We start from the raw sequence: 17,404 nt of genomic DNA on the forward strand, positions 1-17,404 counted from the left end.
TAGAAAAATGCTTCACTTACACCTACAATGATGAATGCCGGCCAGTGCCCTCCAAACTGGTAACAACCACAGTGTCCTCCAAACTGGTAACAGCGACAGTGCCCCTCAAATTATGAAGAGTCTGGTCTGGGGTATGTGATTACTTAGTGGCTCTGATCTGGGGTCTAGTTTGGGGGCTCTCTATTTATTTATGGGGTCTGGTCTCGGATCTGTATTACTATAGGAGGTCGGGTACCTGTCGGTCTGTATGCACTTAGGGAGTCAGGTCTGGGGACTGTATTAGTATGGAGTCAACTCTAGGTTCTGTATGTGTATTAGGGGTCTGGACTCGGGTCTGATTTGCATGGGGGGGGGGGGGGTATCTGACCTGGGGTCTGATTTGTATGGAGGGGTCTGGTCTAGGGTCTGGTTTGTATGGAGGGATCTGGTCTGGGGTCTGGTTTGTGTGGAGGGGTCTGGTCTGGGGTCTGGTTTGTATGGAGGGGTCCAGACTGGGGTCTGATTTGGGGGTCTGGTCTGGGGGTCTGGTTTGTATGGAGGGGTCTAGACTGGGATCTGATTTGTATGGAGGGGTCTGGTCTGGTTTGTATGGAGGGGTCTGGACTGGGATCTGATTTGTATGGAGGGGTCTGGACTGGGGTCTGGTTTGTATGGAGGGGTCTGGTCTGTGGTCTGATTTGCATGGGGGTGTGTGGTTTGGGGTCTTATTTGCATGGGGGTCTGGTCTGGGGTCTGATTTGCATGGGGGGTCTGATATGGGGTTTGGTTTGTATGGAGGGGTCTGGTCTGTGGTCTGATTTGCATGGGGGTGTGTGGTTTAAGGTCTTATTTGCAAGGGGGTCTGGTCTGGGGTCTGATTTGCATGGGGGGTCTGATATGGGGTTTGGTTTGTATGGAGGGGTCTGATCTGGGATCTGATTTGTATGGAGGGGTCTGGTCTGGAGTCTGGTCCAGGGTCTGTATCCATTTAGATGGTTTGTCTGGTCTGGTTTATAGGAGCTATGGGGGAGATTAATCAAGAACTGTGCAGAGGAAAAGTTGCCCAGTGGCTCATAACAACCAATCGGATTGCTTCTTTTATCTTTCAGAGGCCTGGGATTCGTGGTTACTTAGTTGCTCTGATCTGGGGGCTGGTTTGGGGGCTCTCTATTTATTTATGGGGTCTGGTCTCAGATCTGTATTACTATAGGATGTCTGGTACCTGTGGGTCTGTATGTACTTAGGGAGTCAGGTCTGGGGGACTGTATTAGTATGGAGTCTACTCTATGCTCTGTATGTTTATTGGGGGGTCTGGTCTGCGGTCTGATTTGCATGGGGGGGGGGTCTGACCTGTGGTCTGATTTGTATGGTGGGGTTTGGTCTGGAGTCTGATTTGTACGGAGGGGTGTGGTCTGGGGCACGGTTTGTATGGTCTGATTTCTATGGAGGGGTCTGGTTTGTATGGATGGGTCTGGTCTGGGGTCTGATTTGTATGGAGGGGTCTGGACTGGGGTCTGATTTCTTTGGAGGGGTCTGGGGTCCAGTTTGTATGGAGGGGTCTGGTCTGGGGTCTGGTTTGTATGGAGGGGTCTGGACTGGGGTCTGATTTCTATGGAGGGGTCTGGACTGGGGTCTGATTTGTATGAAGGGGTCTGGGGTTTGATTTGTATGGAGGGGTCTGGTCTGGTGTCTGATTTGTATGGAGGGGTCTGGACTGGGGTATGATTTGTATGGAAGGGTCTGGTCTGGGGTCTGGTTTGTATGTAGGGGTCTGGTCTGGGGGTCTGGTTTGTATGGAGGGGTCTGGTGTGTATGGAGGGGTTTGGTTTGTATGAAGGGGTCCGGTCTGGGGTCTGGTTTGTATGGAGGGGTCTGGTCTGTGATCTGATTTGCATGGGTGTGTGTGGTCTGGGGTCTTATGTGCATGGGGGTCTGGTTTGGGGTCTGATTTGCATGGGGGGGTCTGATCTGGGGTCTGGTTTGTATGGAGGGGTCTGGTATGGGGTCTGATTTGTATGAAGGGGTCTGGGGTCTGATTTGTATGAAGGGGTCATGGGTCTGATTTGTATGAAGGGGTCTGGTCTGGGGTCTGATTTGTATGGAGGGGTCTGGACTGGGGTCTGATTTGTATTGAAGGGTCTGGTCTGGGGTCTGGATTGTATGGAGGGGTCTGGTCTGGTTTGTATGGAGGGGTCTGCTTTGTATGGAGGGGTCTGGTCTGGTTTGTATGGAGGGGTCTGGTCTGGGGTCTGATTTGTATGGAAGGGTCTGGTCTGGGGTCTGGTTTGTATGGAGGGGTCTGGTCTGTGGTCTGATTTGCATGGGGGTGTGTGGTCTGGGGTCTTATGTGCATGGGGGTCTGGTTTGGGGTCTGATTTGCATAGGGGGTCTGATCTGGGGTCTGGTTTGTATGGAGGGGTCTAGTATGGGGTCTGATTTGTATGAAGAGGTCTGGTCTGAAGTCTGGTTTGTATGGAGGGGTCTGGTCTGGGATCTGATTTGTATTGAGGGGTCTGGTCTGGAGTCTGTTTTATATGGAGGGGTCTGGTCTGGGATCAGATTTATGTTGAGGGGTCTGGTCTGGAGTCTGGTTTGTATGGAGGGTTCTGGGCCAGGGTCTGTATCCATTTAGATGGTTTGTCTGGTCTGGTATAGAGGTGTCTGCTCTGGTTTTTAGGAGCTATGGGGGAGATTAATCAAGAACTGTGCAGAGGAAAAGTTGCCCAGTTGCCCATAGCAACCAATCAGATCGCTTCTTTTATTAGGCCTGGTTTAAAACGAAAGAAACAATCTGATTGGTTGCTTTGGGCAACAGGTCAAATTTTCATCTGCACAAGTTTTGATAAATCTCCCCCTATAACCTTGCTATGCGCACAATAGTGGGTACATTCCTGAACTTTTACTGCTATGCAGGGACCGAAATAACCTGTACCGGTGAACCTTGGGGGTGGGGATTCTGGGAGGTCTTCCCTTTGCTCTGGAATTTCCCCCCAACTTTCCAAGAGAGTAGACATCTCTGCACCACAGAGCTAACCCCAATGTCTAATGGGACGCATACTGCTGTAAAATTGCCAAGACAACACCTTCCTACATTGTAATATTCTTAGTAGTAGTAGTAGTAGTAGTAGTAGTAAAATGAATAATAATAATGATAATGATAATAATAATAATGATAATAACAATAATTAAAACTAAAAACAATTAGTATCAGCAAATCAGATCACAGCATGTTTATATTTTGTTCCCAATAGCATATGTATTTCCAAATATTAAAAGAAAAGTGAAAGGATAATTTATAACTTTTTTTTAAACTTTAAAATAATAATTTAAGGGCAAATTAATACTTTTCCCTTAAACATGATGGCGGCCGTAACACTTCCTGTTTCCGCACGGGTGATAATCTAGCTCTGTGCCGAGCTGTAATGTGAGCTGACTGCTGGTCGCTGTAGGCGCTCTCTCTTCCAGTCATCCAAAACTCGATGGTGAATAACGGATCGGGAAAGATGGACACGTATGAAGCGTAATGAGGAGCAGGTGAGGACCCGCTTATATATCCGCACATACTGCGCCCCCCAGCGGCCGGGGACTGCACGTACATCCTGCCTGTGTATTGTCTGCCATTATGTGTCTGTGAGAATGTATTATCCTGCATAATAACTACCCCAGGACCCACCCCGGGGGCAAATGGGCACTGTCCAATACAGGAATTACTGCAAATTACTGATACCGATTATTATTACTACTGACCCCTATATATAAGAATATAACTATTATAATACTGCTCCTATGTACAAGAATATAACTATTATAATACTGCTCCTATGTACAAGAATATAACTACTATAATACTGCTCCTATATACAAGAATATAACTACTATAATACTGCTCCTATATATAAGAATATATCTTCTATAATACTGCTCCTATATAAAAGAATATATCTACTATAATACTGCTCCTATATACAAGAATATAACTACTATAATACTGCTCCTATATACAAGAATATAATTACTATAATACTGTCTCCTATATACAAGAATATAACTACTATAATACTGCTCCTATATACAAGAATATAACCACTATAATACTGTCTCCTATATACAAGAATATAACTACTATAATACTGCTCTTATATACAAGAATATAACTACTATAATACTGCCCCTATATACAAGAATATAACTACTATAATACTGCTCCTATATACAAGAATATAACTACTATAATACTGCTCCTATAAACAAGAATATAACTATTATAATACTTCTCCTATATACAAGAATATAACTACTATAATACTGTCTCCTATATACAAGAATATAACTACTATAATACTGTCTCCTATATACAAGAATATGACTACTATAATACTGCCCCTATATACAAGAATATAACTACTATAATAATGCTCCTATATACAAGAATATAACTACTATAATACTGCTCCTATATGCAAGAATATAACTACTATAATACTGCTCCTATATACAAAAATATAACTACTATAATACTGCTCCTATATACAAGAATATAACTACTATAATACTGCTCCTATATACAAGAATATAACTACTATAATACTGCCCCTATATACAAGAATATAACTACTATAATACTGCCCCTATATACAAGAATATAACTACTATAATACTGCCCCTATATGTAAGAATATAACTACTATAATACTGCCTCCTATATACAAGAATATAGCTACTATAATACTGCTCCTATATACAAGAATATAACTACTATAATACTGCTCCTATATACAAGAATATAACTACTATAATACTGCTCCTATATACAAGAATATAACTACTATAATACTGCTCCAATATACAAGAATATAACTACTATAATACTGTTCCTATATACAAGAATATAACTACTATAATACTGCTCCTATATACAAGAATATAACTACTATAATACTGCTCCTATATACAAGAATATAACTACTATAATACTGCTTGTATATACAAGAATATAACTACTATAATACTGCTCCTATATACAAGAATATAACTACTATAATACTGCTCCTATATACAAGAATATAACTGTTATAATACTGCCCCTATATACAAGAATATAACTGCTATAATACTGTTCATATGTACAAGAATATAACTACTATAATACTGCTCCTATATACAAGAATATAACTACTATAATACTGCTCCTATATACAAGAATATAACTACTATAATACTGCTCCTATATACAAGAATATAACTACTATAATACTGCTTGTATATACAAGAATATAACTACTATAATACTGCTCCTATATACAAGAATATAACTACTATAATACTGCTCCTATATACAAGAATATAACTGTTATAATACTGCCCCTATATACAAGAATATAACTGCTATAATACTGTTCATATGTACAAGAATATAACTACTATAATACTGCTCCTATATACAAGAATATAACTACTATAATACTGCTCCTATATACAAGAATATAACTACTACAATACTGTTCCTATGTACAAGAATATAACTACTATAATACTGTTCCTATGTACAAGAATATATCTTGGATATTGTGGGGGTTTGCGGTTGTTCTCGTGCTGTCGTGCGGTATGTCAGGGTGAGCAGTATAGTGCAGTATTTTCCACTACTAGACGGTGCTGATGCTCCCAGTTTGTGTAGTTTCTGAGACTTTTATGGGATTTCTGCAGCTTGGTGGAAATTCACCTCTGGTGCCAGTAATGAAGCTACATGCGGTGGCGGTGAATACTCGCTCTGTCTATTACAGCGGGTGCGGAGTATAACCTCATAGGACAGACATCAGGAGAGCACTTCTACAATCTGGGCGAGCGTACATGTGGGCGTCATGTGAAAGTGGGCGTATCGTCTGTCAGGCTGAGAAGTGGGGCAATAACCCATTCCTGCCTGGTGGACACTCTGGCTGTCAGTGATATGGCGGTGATACTCTGGATGACAGTGATATGGCGGTGATACTCTGGATGACAGTGAGATGGCGGTGATACTCTGGATGACAGTGATATGGCGGTGATACTCTGGATGACAGTGATATGGCGGTGATACTCTGGATGACAGTGATATGGCGGTGATACTCTGGATGACAGTGAGATGGCGGTGATACTCTGGATGACAGTGATATGGCGGTGATACTCTGGATGACAGTGATATGGCGGTGATACTCTGGATGACAGTGATATGGCGGTGATACTCTGGATGACAGTGAGATGGCGGTGATACTCTGGATGACAGTGATATGGCGGTGATACTCTGGATGACAGTGATATGGCGGTGATACTCTGGATGACAGTGATATGGCGGTGATACTCTGGATGACAGTGATATGGCGGTGATACTCTGGATGACAGTGATATGGCGGTGATACTCTGGATGACAGTGATATGGCGGTGATACTCTGGATGACAGTGATATGGCGGTGATACTCTGGATGACAGTGATATGGCGGTGATACTCTGGATGACAGTGATATGGCGGTGATACTCTGGATGACAGTGATATGGCGGTGATACTCTGGATGACAGTGATATGGCGGTGATACTCTGGATGACAGTGATATGGCGGTGATACTCTGGATGACAGTGATATGGCGGTGATACTCTGGATGACAGTGATATGGCGGTGATACTCTGGATGACAGTGATATGGCGGTGATACTCTGGATGACAGTGATATGGCGGTGATACTCTGGATGACAGTGATATGGCGGTGATACTCTGGATGACAGTGATATGGCGGTGATACTATGGATGACAGTGATATGGCGGTGATACTCTGGATGACAGTGATGTGGCGGTGATACTCTGGATGACAGTGATGTGGCGGTGATACTCTGGATGACAGTGATGTGGCGGTGATACTCTGGATGACAGTGATGTGGCGGTGATACTCTGGATGACAGTGAGATGGCGGTGATACTCTGGATGACAGTGAGATGGCGGTGATACTCTGGATGACAGTGATATGGCGGTGATACTCTGGATGACAGTGATATGGCGGTGATACTCTGGATGACAGTGATATGGCGGTGATACTCTGGATGACAGTGATATGGCGGTGATACTCTGGATGACAGTGATATGGCGGTGATACTCTGGATGACAGTGATATGGCGGTGATACTCTGGATGACAGTGATATGGCGGTGATACTCTGGATGACAGTGATATGGCGGTGATACTCTGGATGACAGTGATATGGCGGTGATACTCTGGATGACAGTGATATGGCGGTGATACTCTGGATGACAGTGATATGGCGGTGATACTCTGGATGACAGTGATATGGCGGTGATACTCTGGATGACAGTGATATGGCGGTGATACTCTGGATGACAGTGGTATGGCGGTGATACTCTGGATGACAGTGGTATGGCGGTGATACTCTGGATGACAGTGATATGGCGGTGATACTCTGGATGACAGTGATATGGCGGTGATACTCTGGATGACAGTGATATGGCGGTGATACTCTGGATGACAGTGATATGGCGGTGATACTCTGGATGACAGTGATATGGCGGTGATACTCTGGATGACAGTGATATGGCGGTGATACTCTGGATGACAGTGATATGGCGGTGATACTCTGGATGACAGTGATATGGCGGTGATACTCTGGATGACAGTAGTGCGCGCACACTATGGTTGTCACTGTAGTAAGGCTTGTACTGGTATGGGTGCACTGTGGCTCGTTCTGTTATAAGGGGTCGCGGTGGCCTGTCCTGTTCTAGGGGGTCGCCGTGGCCCATCCCGTTCTAGGGGGTCGCCCCACCCCATCCTAGGGGGGTCACCCCGTCCCATTCTAGGGGGTCGCTGCTGCTCATCCCGTCCTATGGGGTCGCCATGTCCAGTCCCGTTCCATGGGGTAGCTGTGCCTCTTTCCGTTATACGCCGTGCCCCATCCTGTTCTAGGGGGTCTCCATGCCCCTCTCATTCTATGGGGTCGCCATGCCCTGTCCCTTTCTATGGGGTCGCCGTGCCCCGTCCCGTTCTCTTGGGTCGATGTGCACCGTCCCGCTCTATGGGGTCGCCATGCCCGTCCCTTTCTATGGGGTCGCCGTCCCCCGTCCCTTTCTATGGGGTCGCCGTGTCCTGTCCCTTTTTATGGGGTCGCCGTGCCCTGTCCCTTTCTATGGGGTCGCCGTCCCCCATCCCGTTCTATGGGGTCGCCGTGCCCCGTCCCTTTCTATGGGGTCGCCGTCCCCCGTCCCTTTCTATGGGGTCGCCGTCCCTTTCTATGGGGTCGCCGTGTCCCGTCCCTTTCTATGGGGTCGCCGTGCCCCGTCCCTTTCTATGGGGTCGCCGTCCACCCCGTCCCTTTCTATGGGGTCGCCGTCCCCCGTCCCTTTCTATGGGGTCGCCGTGCCCCGTCCCTTTCTATGGGGTCGCCGTGTCCTGCCCCTTTCTATGGGGTCGCCGTGCCCAGTCCCTTTCTATGGGTTTGCCGTGCCCCATCCTGTTCTATGGGGTCTCCATGCCCCTCTCATTCTATGGGGTTGCTGTGCCCTGTCCCTCTCTATGGGGTCGCCATGCCCCGTCCCTTTCTATGGGATCGCTGTGCCCCGTCCCTTTCTATTGGGTCGCCGTGCCCTGTCCCTTTCTATGGGTTTCCCGTGCCCCATCCCTTTCTATGGGGTCGCCATGCCCCATCCCTTTCTATGGGGTCACCATGCCCCGTCCCTTTCTATGGGGTCACCATGCCCATCCCTTTCTATGGGGTTGCCGTGCCCCGTCCCTTTCTATGGGGTCGCCGTGTCCCGTCCCTTTCTATGGGGTCGCCGTGCCCCGTCCCTTTCTATGGGGTCGCCGTGCCCCGTCCCTTTCTATGGGGTCGCCGTGCCCCGTCCCTTTCTATGGGGTCCATGTGTCCCGTCCCTTTCTATGGGGTCGTCGTGCCCCGTCCCTTTCCATGGGGTCACCGTGCCCCATCCCTTTCTATGGGGTCGCCGTGTCCCGTCCCTTTCTATGGGGTCACCGTGCCCCATCCCTTTCTATGGGGTCGCCGTGCCCCGTCCCTTTCTATGGGTTTCCCGTGCCCCGTCCCTTTCTATGGGGTCGCTATGCCCTGTCCCTTTCTATGGGGTCGCCATGCCCCCTCCCTTTCTATGGGGTCACCGTGCCCATCCCTTTCTATGGGGTCGCCGTGCCCCGTCCCTTTCTATGGGGTCGCCGTGTCCCGTCCCTTTCTATGGGGTCGCCGTGCCCTGTCCCTTTCTATGGGGTCGCCGTGCCCCATCCCTTTCTATGGGGTCGCCGTGCCCCGCCCCTTTCTATGGGGTCGCCATGTCCCGTCCCTTCCTATAGGGTCACCGTGCCCCATCCCTTTCCATGGGGTCGCCGTGCCCCGTTCCTTTCTATGGGGTTGCCATGCCCCATCCCTTTCCATGGGGTCGCCGTGCCCCATCCCTTTCCATGGGGTCTCCGTGCCCCGTCCCTTTCTATGGGGTCACCGTGCCCCGTCCCTTTCTATGGGGTCACCGTGCCCCGTCCCGTTCTATGGGGTCGCCGTGCCCCGTCCCGTTCTATGGGGTCGCCGTGCCCCGTCCCTTTCTATGGGGTCGCCGTGCCCTGTCCCTTTCTATGGGGTCGCCGTGCCCTGTCCCTTTCTATGGGGTCGCCGTGCCCTGTCCCTTTCTATGGGGTCGCTGTGCCCCGTCCCTTTCTATTGGGTCGCCGTGCCCGTCCCTTTCTATGGGTTTGCCGTGCCCTGCCCCTTTCTGTGGGGTCGTCGTGCCCCGTCCCTTTCTATGGGGTCGTCGTGCCCCGTCCCTTTCCATGGGGTCACCGTGCCCCGTCCCTTTCTATGGGGTCCCTGTGCCCCATCCCTTTCTATGGGGTCGTTGTGCCCCGTCCCTTTCTATGGGGTCGTCGTGCCCCGTCCCTTTCCATGGGGTCACCGTGCCCCGTCCCTTTCTATGGGGTCCCCGTGCCCCATCCCTTTCTATGGGGTCCCTGTGCCCCATCCCTTTCTATGGGGTCGTCGTGCCCCGTCCCTTTCTATGGGGTCGTCGTGCCCCGTCCCTTTCCATGGGGTCACCGTGCCCCTTCCCTTTCTATGGGGTCCCCGTGCCCCATCCCTTTCTATGGGGTCGCCGTGCCCCGTCCCTTTCCATTGGGTTACCGTGCCCCGTCCCTTTCTATGGGGTCGCCGTGCCCTGTCCCTTTCTATGGGGTCGCCGTGTCCCGTCCCTTTCTATGGGATCGCCGTGCCCGGTCCCTTTCTATGGGGTCGCCGTGCCCGGTCCCTTTCTATGGGGTCGTCGTGCCCCGTCCCTTTCTATGGGGTCGCCGTGCCCCGTCCCTTTCCATGGGGTCACCGTGCCCCATCCCTTTCTATGGGGTCCCCGTGCCCCATCCCTTTCTATGGGGTCGCCGTGTCCCGTCCCTTTCCATGGGGTTACCGTGCCCCGTCCCTTTCTATGGGGTCGCCGTGTCCCGTTCCTTTCTATGGGGTCGCCGTGCCCCGTCCCGTTCTAGGAGGTAGCCACGGCCTGTCTGTTATACTGAGACAATGTCATCGTGACCCGTCCTCTTATACAGGGCCGCCGTTGCTTCTCCTGGTATATGTGGTTGCGCCGTCTCTGTAGTTCTGTGAGTCCATGACAACGAGGGACTAATAAAGCTTAGGCCATTGATCTGGGGGGTCCGACCTACAAAGAAGGGGCTCCAGCAATCCCTGGGACGAATGGAAGTTCATTACTGGTCTGTTATGACGAGACCCCTACATATCATTGTACTTTGCATTTTAAGGTGCACAGGGTGGCGGTGACTATGTTTATACTTACTGACCCCACCCTCATAACCTGCCGCTCCCGAGCAACCAGTCCATTTACTGTCCTTTTATATTTGTATATACTTTGCGTGCCGCACACAGCCGCCCCAATAAAACAAAACGCCATAGTAGCGTCCGTGTACTTTGCGCACGAGCGACTGTCACCTGGAGACACCAAGAGACGACTGTATGTCCATTGTCCCCAGAAAAAGCCGCAGAGTCATCACAGAAGTGGGTGCGCTGTGTACACTGGACGAGAGGTGACATATCCTGCTCCGACACGCCGCTCCAGCTGTTGCAAAACTACAACTCCCAGCATGCCCGGACAGCCATCGGCTGTCCGGGCATGCTGGGAGTTGTAGTTTTGCAACAGCTGGAGACCATTGCCGTAATGTAAAAGGACCGAGAGCATAGAAAAAAAAACTAAAAAAATAAATAAATAAAAATAAATAATTAATAGGGTCGTGATTTAGCAGAACGAAGATCAGGTCGTCACATGATTTCCAGAGTAGCAAGGAAGCAAAAAAGAAAAAAAAAAAACATTTATGAATCCCAATAAAAATTCATTTCAGACAGGTTATACTGGTTATATAAAAATAAATGGTGCTACTATAAAACCGTCACGCAATACATAAAGCACTTGGCACTCCAGCGTGAGATAGGCGCAGACGGAAACATTTTAAAGGGGTATTCCATGAAAAAAACAAAACATGTTCCTTCATATCAACTGGCTCCACAAAGAATTAAATAAAAAAAATATAAAAAACAAAAAAAATATCTTAATCCTACCAGTACTTAGCAGCTGCTGAAATTATTTCTTTTCCTGTTTGTCCTACAGATTTATCTTATGAAGCTCATTGTGACCCAAAACCTTAAAGGGGTACTCCAAAGGATAGGGGATAAGATGTCAGATCGCCGCGGTCCCGCTTCTGGGGACCCCTGGGATCGCCGCTGCGGCACCGCACTATCATTACTGCACAGAGCGAGTTCGCTCTCTGCGTAATGACGGGCGATACAGGGGACGGAGCAGCGGGACGTCATAGCTCCGCCCCTCATGACATCACGACACGCCCCCTTAATGCAAGTCTATGGCAGGGGCGTGACGACCGCCACGCCCCCTCCCATAGACTCGTATTGAGGAGGCGGTCCGTGACGTCCATGAAAAAAAAACTTCAACCCGGTTCCCGATAGTTGAACAGATTTGTAAATGACTTCCATTTAAAAAAAAATCTTAATCCTACCAGTACTTATGAGCTGCTGAAGTTGAGTTGTTCTCTTTTTCAGTCTGACCACAGTGCTCTCTGCTGACACCTCTGTCTGTCACAGGAACTCTACAGATCAGGAGAGGTTTGCTATGGGGATTTGCTGCTACTCTGGACAGTTCCTGACATGGACAGAGGTGTCAGCAGAGAGCACTGCGGTCAGACTGAAAATAACAACTCAACTTCAGCAGCTGATAAGTACTGGAAGGATTATGATTTTTTAATAGAAGTCATTTACAAATCTGTTCAACTATCTGGTGCCATTTGATATGAAGAAGTTTTTTTTTTTCATGGAATACCCCTTTAAGGTTTTGGGTCACAATGAGCTTCATCAGATAAATCTGTAGGACCTACAGGAAAAGAAACATTGTATCGTACAAAGTCTATAATTTGTCTACACAGGTAAAGTTCAAGTCATAAAATAAGGTAAATCAGTGATACATATAAACAGAAAGGAGACGGTAAGCATGCTTTCATATCCAGGAACATGAAGAAAAGGAAAGAAAAAAACCCTAACGTAACAGGATAAAACGTGTGTATCAAGGTATGGAAGAGGAAATGAACTCGATTATCCCCTAAATGGGTATCCCGGACCATAAAAATGTATCCCCTATCTGTAGGGTTGGGATTCTGATTAAAGGGGCCCCAGACTGTCTCTGCTGCGTGGAGCTGTGTGTCGGCGCGCACTCTATGCGTTGTCTAGTGGAGTGGTGGATGGACCGGAGCACAAAGCATGGAGCGAGCGAGAATGTAACTACTATAATACTGCTCCTATATACAAGAATATAACTACTATACTACTGCCTCCTATATACAAGAATATAACTACTATAATACTGTTCCTATATACAAGAATATAACTACTATAATACTGCTCCTATATGCAAGAATATAACTACTATAATACTGCTCCTATATACAAGAGTATAACTACTATAATACTGCTCCTATATACAAGAATATAACTACTATAATACTGCTCCTATATATAAGAATATAACTACTATAATACTGCTCCTATATATAAGAATATAACTACTATAATACTGCTCCTATATATAAGAATATAACTACTATAATACTGCTCCTATATATAAGAATATAACTACTATAATACTGCTCCTATATACAAGAATATAACTACTATAATACTGCTCCTATATATAAGAATATAACTACTATAATACTGCTCCTATATATAAGAATATAACTACTATAATACTTCTCCTATATACAAGAATATAACTACTATAATACTGCCCCTATATATAAGAATATAACTACTATAATACTGCTCCTATATATAAGAATATAACTACTATAATACTGCTTCTATATACAAGAATATAACTACTATAATACTGCTCCTATATACAAGATTATAACTACTATAATACTGTCTCCTATATACAAGAATATAACTACTATAATACTGCTCCTATATACAAGAATATAACTACTATAATACTGCTCCTATATACAAGATTATAACTACTATAATACTGCTCCTATATACAAGAATATAACTACTATAACACTGCATCCTATATACAAGATTATAACTACTATAATACTGCTCCTATATACAAGAATATAACTACTATAATACTGCTCCTATATACAAGTATATAACTACTATAATACTGCTCCTATATACAAGATTATAACTACTATAATACTGCTCCAATATACAAGAATATAACTACTATAATACTGCTTCTATATACAAGAATATAACTACTATAATACTGCCTCCTATATACAAGAATATAACTACTATAATACTGCTTCTATATACAAGAATATAACTACTATAATACTGCCTCCTATATACAAGAATATAACTACTATAATACTGCCTCCTAGCTGAGAGGTTGTGTCTGTGTAGCTCTCCTGATGTCTGGAGAAAGCCCAGGGAGGGGCCACCCTGGGTGGGGAAGCTCCCCAAGCAAGGCCCAGGCTTCTCGGCCTATTCTGGGAATTAATCCCCAGACACCACAATCCATGGATGAAAATCCTAAAGTTTCTCTGGATGTGAGAAATGTTCAGAATGTTGTCAGTTCTGGTGCAGTAAGAAGCACAGATGAGAAGAAAGCTGTGGAACTAAAGAAGGAATCATCAAGTAAGGTAATGGCTGCAGGTACAATCCACCCCTCCTGCAGTCAGACAGAGGAGAACATCCCTGGAGAAGCAGACCATGCAGGAGAATCTGCAGCAGCCTGTCCTGATACGTTCTGACCGCACACGATACGGGAGCGGGAGCAGCGCAAAAGTTACAAGCACGCCATAGGGGACCAGAGGGAATACACCAGGAAGGCTTCAGGGGGCCACAAGTGCGGTCACTGAGAAGAACCAGGGGCCTAGTCCCCAGTCTGGAGATTGTGACCCCGCAGCAGTGACCACAGCAACACCGAGACAGATCCCACCTCAGAAGCAGAGTCCTGTGAGTACCCCACCAGCACGGCCCCCCAATACTCAGCGGGCACCTGAACTGTGTTTGGCCGAGCAGATCCCAGCTCTGGTAAAGAGACTTGAGACTTTAAAAAAGACAAAGTTACAGCTGCAGAAACAAATTGAATGTATTTACAAGCTAAAGGCAGCAAACCCCAATAACCAGGCTGTACATGACAAGAAGCTGAGCTCCCTCGCTGTGCAGCTCGCTGACACTGTGCAGGACATGGAGGACGTATTGAACCAGATGGGACCAGTCGCTGAGACCTTCAGAAATCAGCAGCGATTTGAGGGATATAAGGAAAGACCAGCAACAAAGTCATCTCCATCTACTGCTGAACCCAAGTCTACAGCCTCACCAGGGGACACCCAGCAGTCCTGTACAAGACAAGAGGACATCCAGCAGTCCTGTGCAAGACCACTCCTCAGACCAGCCAGCTTCCCTTTTGAAAAAGGGGATTTGTACAGACAAGCAGAAGCAAGCGTCCAGCAACATCAGAGACCTGCAGAGACTCCTCCAGAGGTACCACAAGTCCCAGCAGTCAGCACGGTGAAGCAAGACTATGGACACATACCTGAAGGTAACTCTGTAACAGTAGTGCAGTCACCACAAGCCCCTGGGGGCAGTAGAGAGCAGCAGGACTGTGGACTCTTACCTGAAGGCAGCAGTGCAGCAGAGAGTTCACAGGACATGGCTCTGCAGGGCTTGCTGGGCTCTGTAGTGCAGGATCATGCTGCCAGTGACTGCAATGATATGACTGTATGTGATATTACTGATAATGTGTCTGCAGAGGGGGGCGCTTCACAGTCTGTGTGGGATCTGGGGTCATCTCTGGGGTCAGGTCCACCATTAGTTCAGCCTTCAGAGGCTTGTGACCCCCAGAGTATAGAGGTTGATGGTGGGGAGGGGGCTGTACAGTCTGATGCACAACACTTCCCCCCTTTAGTCACACAAGTGTCAGACCCCCCTAGTACGGCTGGTCAGCAGCCATCACAGCGCCCCCAAGTACAGCAGGAGGGTAGAAGTAGTGGCGCCTCCTCTGGTAATGCCTGGAGTCGTGGGTCACCATTCATGTCTAATGTAAACTATACGGGTCAGGCTTTCAAGAGGAGGAACGTGGTCAGGTTCAGACATAGAGGGGCCAAGGAGGAGCTGCCTGACAGGAGGTTTGTGGTCCGTGAACTTCTGTGCCACCAAATGGGCTTCCTGCCATCTAACATCCTGGCAGTGATAAACCTTCCTGACAGGCAGGGCTATGACGTCAGCTTCAAACTCATGTCTGACCTGGACCGCTTCTGGGCCCATGTCACCCGGGTGAGAGATGCTGATGGCTGGAATAAGTTCAGCTTTGTCCCCATCTCCAGACCGGACACAGCGAATGTCACCATTATATTCTGGAACGAGTCTGTCCCCCCCCAGGATATTGTTGTGTGGTTAAAAAGGCACTGTGACCTAATGTCAGACCTGACTAAGACCAGGGATGAGGACGGCATATGGACGGGCGGGTGGAAGGTCCTGGTGAAGTTACGGCAGATTAATAACATTACCCAACATCTGCCCAATTCATTTTTCATTGGTCGGGAGAAAGGGGTTTGCTTCTATGCAGGTCAGCCCAGAAAATGCTTCAAGTGTGGGAAGACCGGTCATATCGCGAGTGTCTGCACCCTGGTGAAGTGTAATTTATGTGGGGAGATCGGCCATGTCAGCGCCACCTGCCAGAACATCCGCTGCAACCTCTGTGGTAAGACCGGTCACTCCCACAGGGACTGTCCTGACGCCTGGCATAACATCTGTAAGGACTTCCCTGATGAGGACCTGCTGGAGGGGGCAGAGGACCTGGAGGAGGAGACGTTGGTGTCAGGGTCAGCAGTGACACAGCCCGAGCCTCAACATAACACTAGGGGTGACAATATGGGTGACACTGTAGGTGACACTAGGGGTGACAATATGGGTGACAATATTGGTGACACAGTGCCCGACCAGTCCCAGCCAGGAGCCACTGAGGGGAACAGGGAGGTCACTGAGCAGGTTGTGGCCATGTCTTCTTCCGCCCCAGCATCAATAAATCCGCAGAAGAGACGGAAAAAAGACAAAACCAGCCGTAAGCCTGAGGAGGGATGGACCACTGTCCAAAAGCCCTCCAAAAAGAAAGTAGACCCCGGGTCAGGTGTAATGACAATCACAAATAGGTACAGTGTGTTGTCAGAGTCAGACGCTGAGGAAGAGATGGAGAGGGAGTTGAAGCGAGTGGTAGATGAATTTAATGAGGACCAAGAGGGTGATCCCCCCACAAAAAGGAGCCCCCCGCGGGATAAACGTCTGTCCGAATCGGACATGGAAACAGGTGGTCAGCAGGAGGGCTCGGACTCAGATCTGTGATGATGGGGGTGACATCTCTGCACTTTCTTCTTTCCTTTGTTATGATGGCCGACTTTACCCTTAAAGTGTTCTCCAGTAATGTGAACAGTGTCAGAGTGAGGAGGACCAGACATGTCGTATATGACTATCTAAAGTCTATTGATGCTGACATCATCTTCTTACAGGAGACACGTTTAAATACTCAAGGACTGTTACGTGAGGCAGAGCGGGAATGGCGGTCTGGTCCATCCTTTTGGTCACTGGCTGTGGAACCAAGTGCCGGGGTCTCTATTCTGTTTACCACCAATGATGTAACTGTACATAGGCTGACAGAGGTATTGATGGGAAGGTGCCTAATGCTAGAAGTTACTATTCGGGGTAGAAGGCTCCGACTCATTAATATCTATGGTTCACAGACAGTGACTGAAAGGGTTAACCTTTATAATGAAGTGAAGCCAGATCTCTTCACGTCTGTCCCCGTCATCTTGGCTGGAGATTTTAATGCCTCCAGAACAACTAGTGACAGATCCTCTAATAGACCTCTAACACGGGACTC

At 47.5% G+C, this 17,404-nt stretch overlaps 1 protein-coding gene across 3 annotated transcripts in view; it reads left to right on the forward strand.

The window, feature by feature from the left end:
• The window catches only part of B4GALT4 (beta-1,4-galactosyltransferase 4), a 99,331-nt gene that overhangs the window by 30,340 nt on the left and 51,587 nt on the right, over window positions 1-17,404 (forward strand). Inside the window, exon 1 of one of the 3 annotated variants that reach the window (XM_056559892.1) lies at window positions 3,385-3,513. The exons of the other annotated variants lie outside the window; for them this stretch is intronic. The gene's annotated coding sequence lies outside the window, so the exon portion shown is untranslated. Of the gene's footprint in view, window positions 1-3,384; window positions 3,514-17,404 lie in introns of those variants that run through there. 3 annotated transcript variants of the gene reach the window in all.

This window comes from Hyla sarda, chromosome 2 (assembly GCF_029499605.1).
Source record: "Hyla sarda isolate aHylSar1 chromosome 2, aHylSar1.hap1, whole genome shotgun sequence".
NCBI classification, from domain to species: domain Eukaryota; kingdom Metazoa; phylum Chordata; class Amphibia; order Anura; family Hylidae; genus Hyla; species Hyla sarda.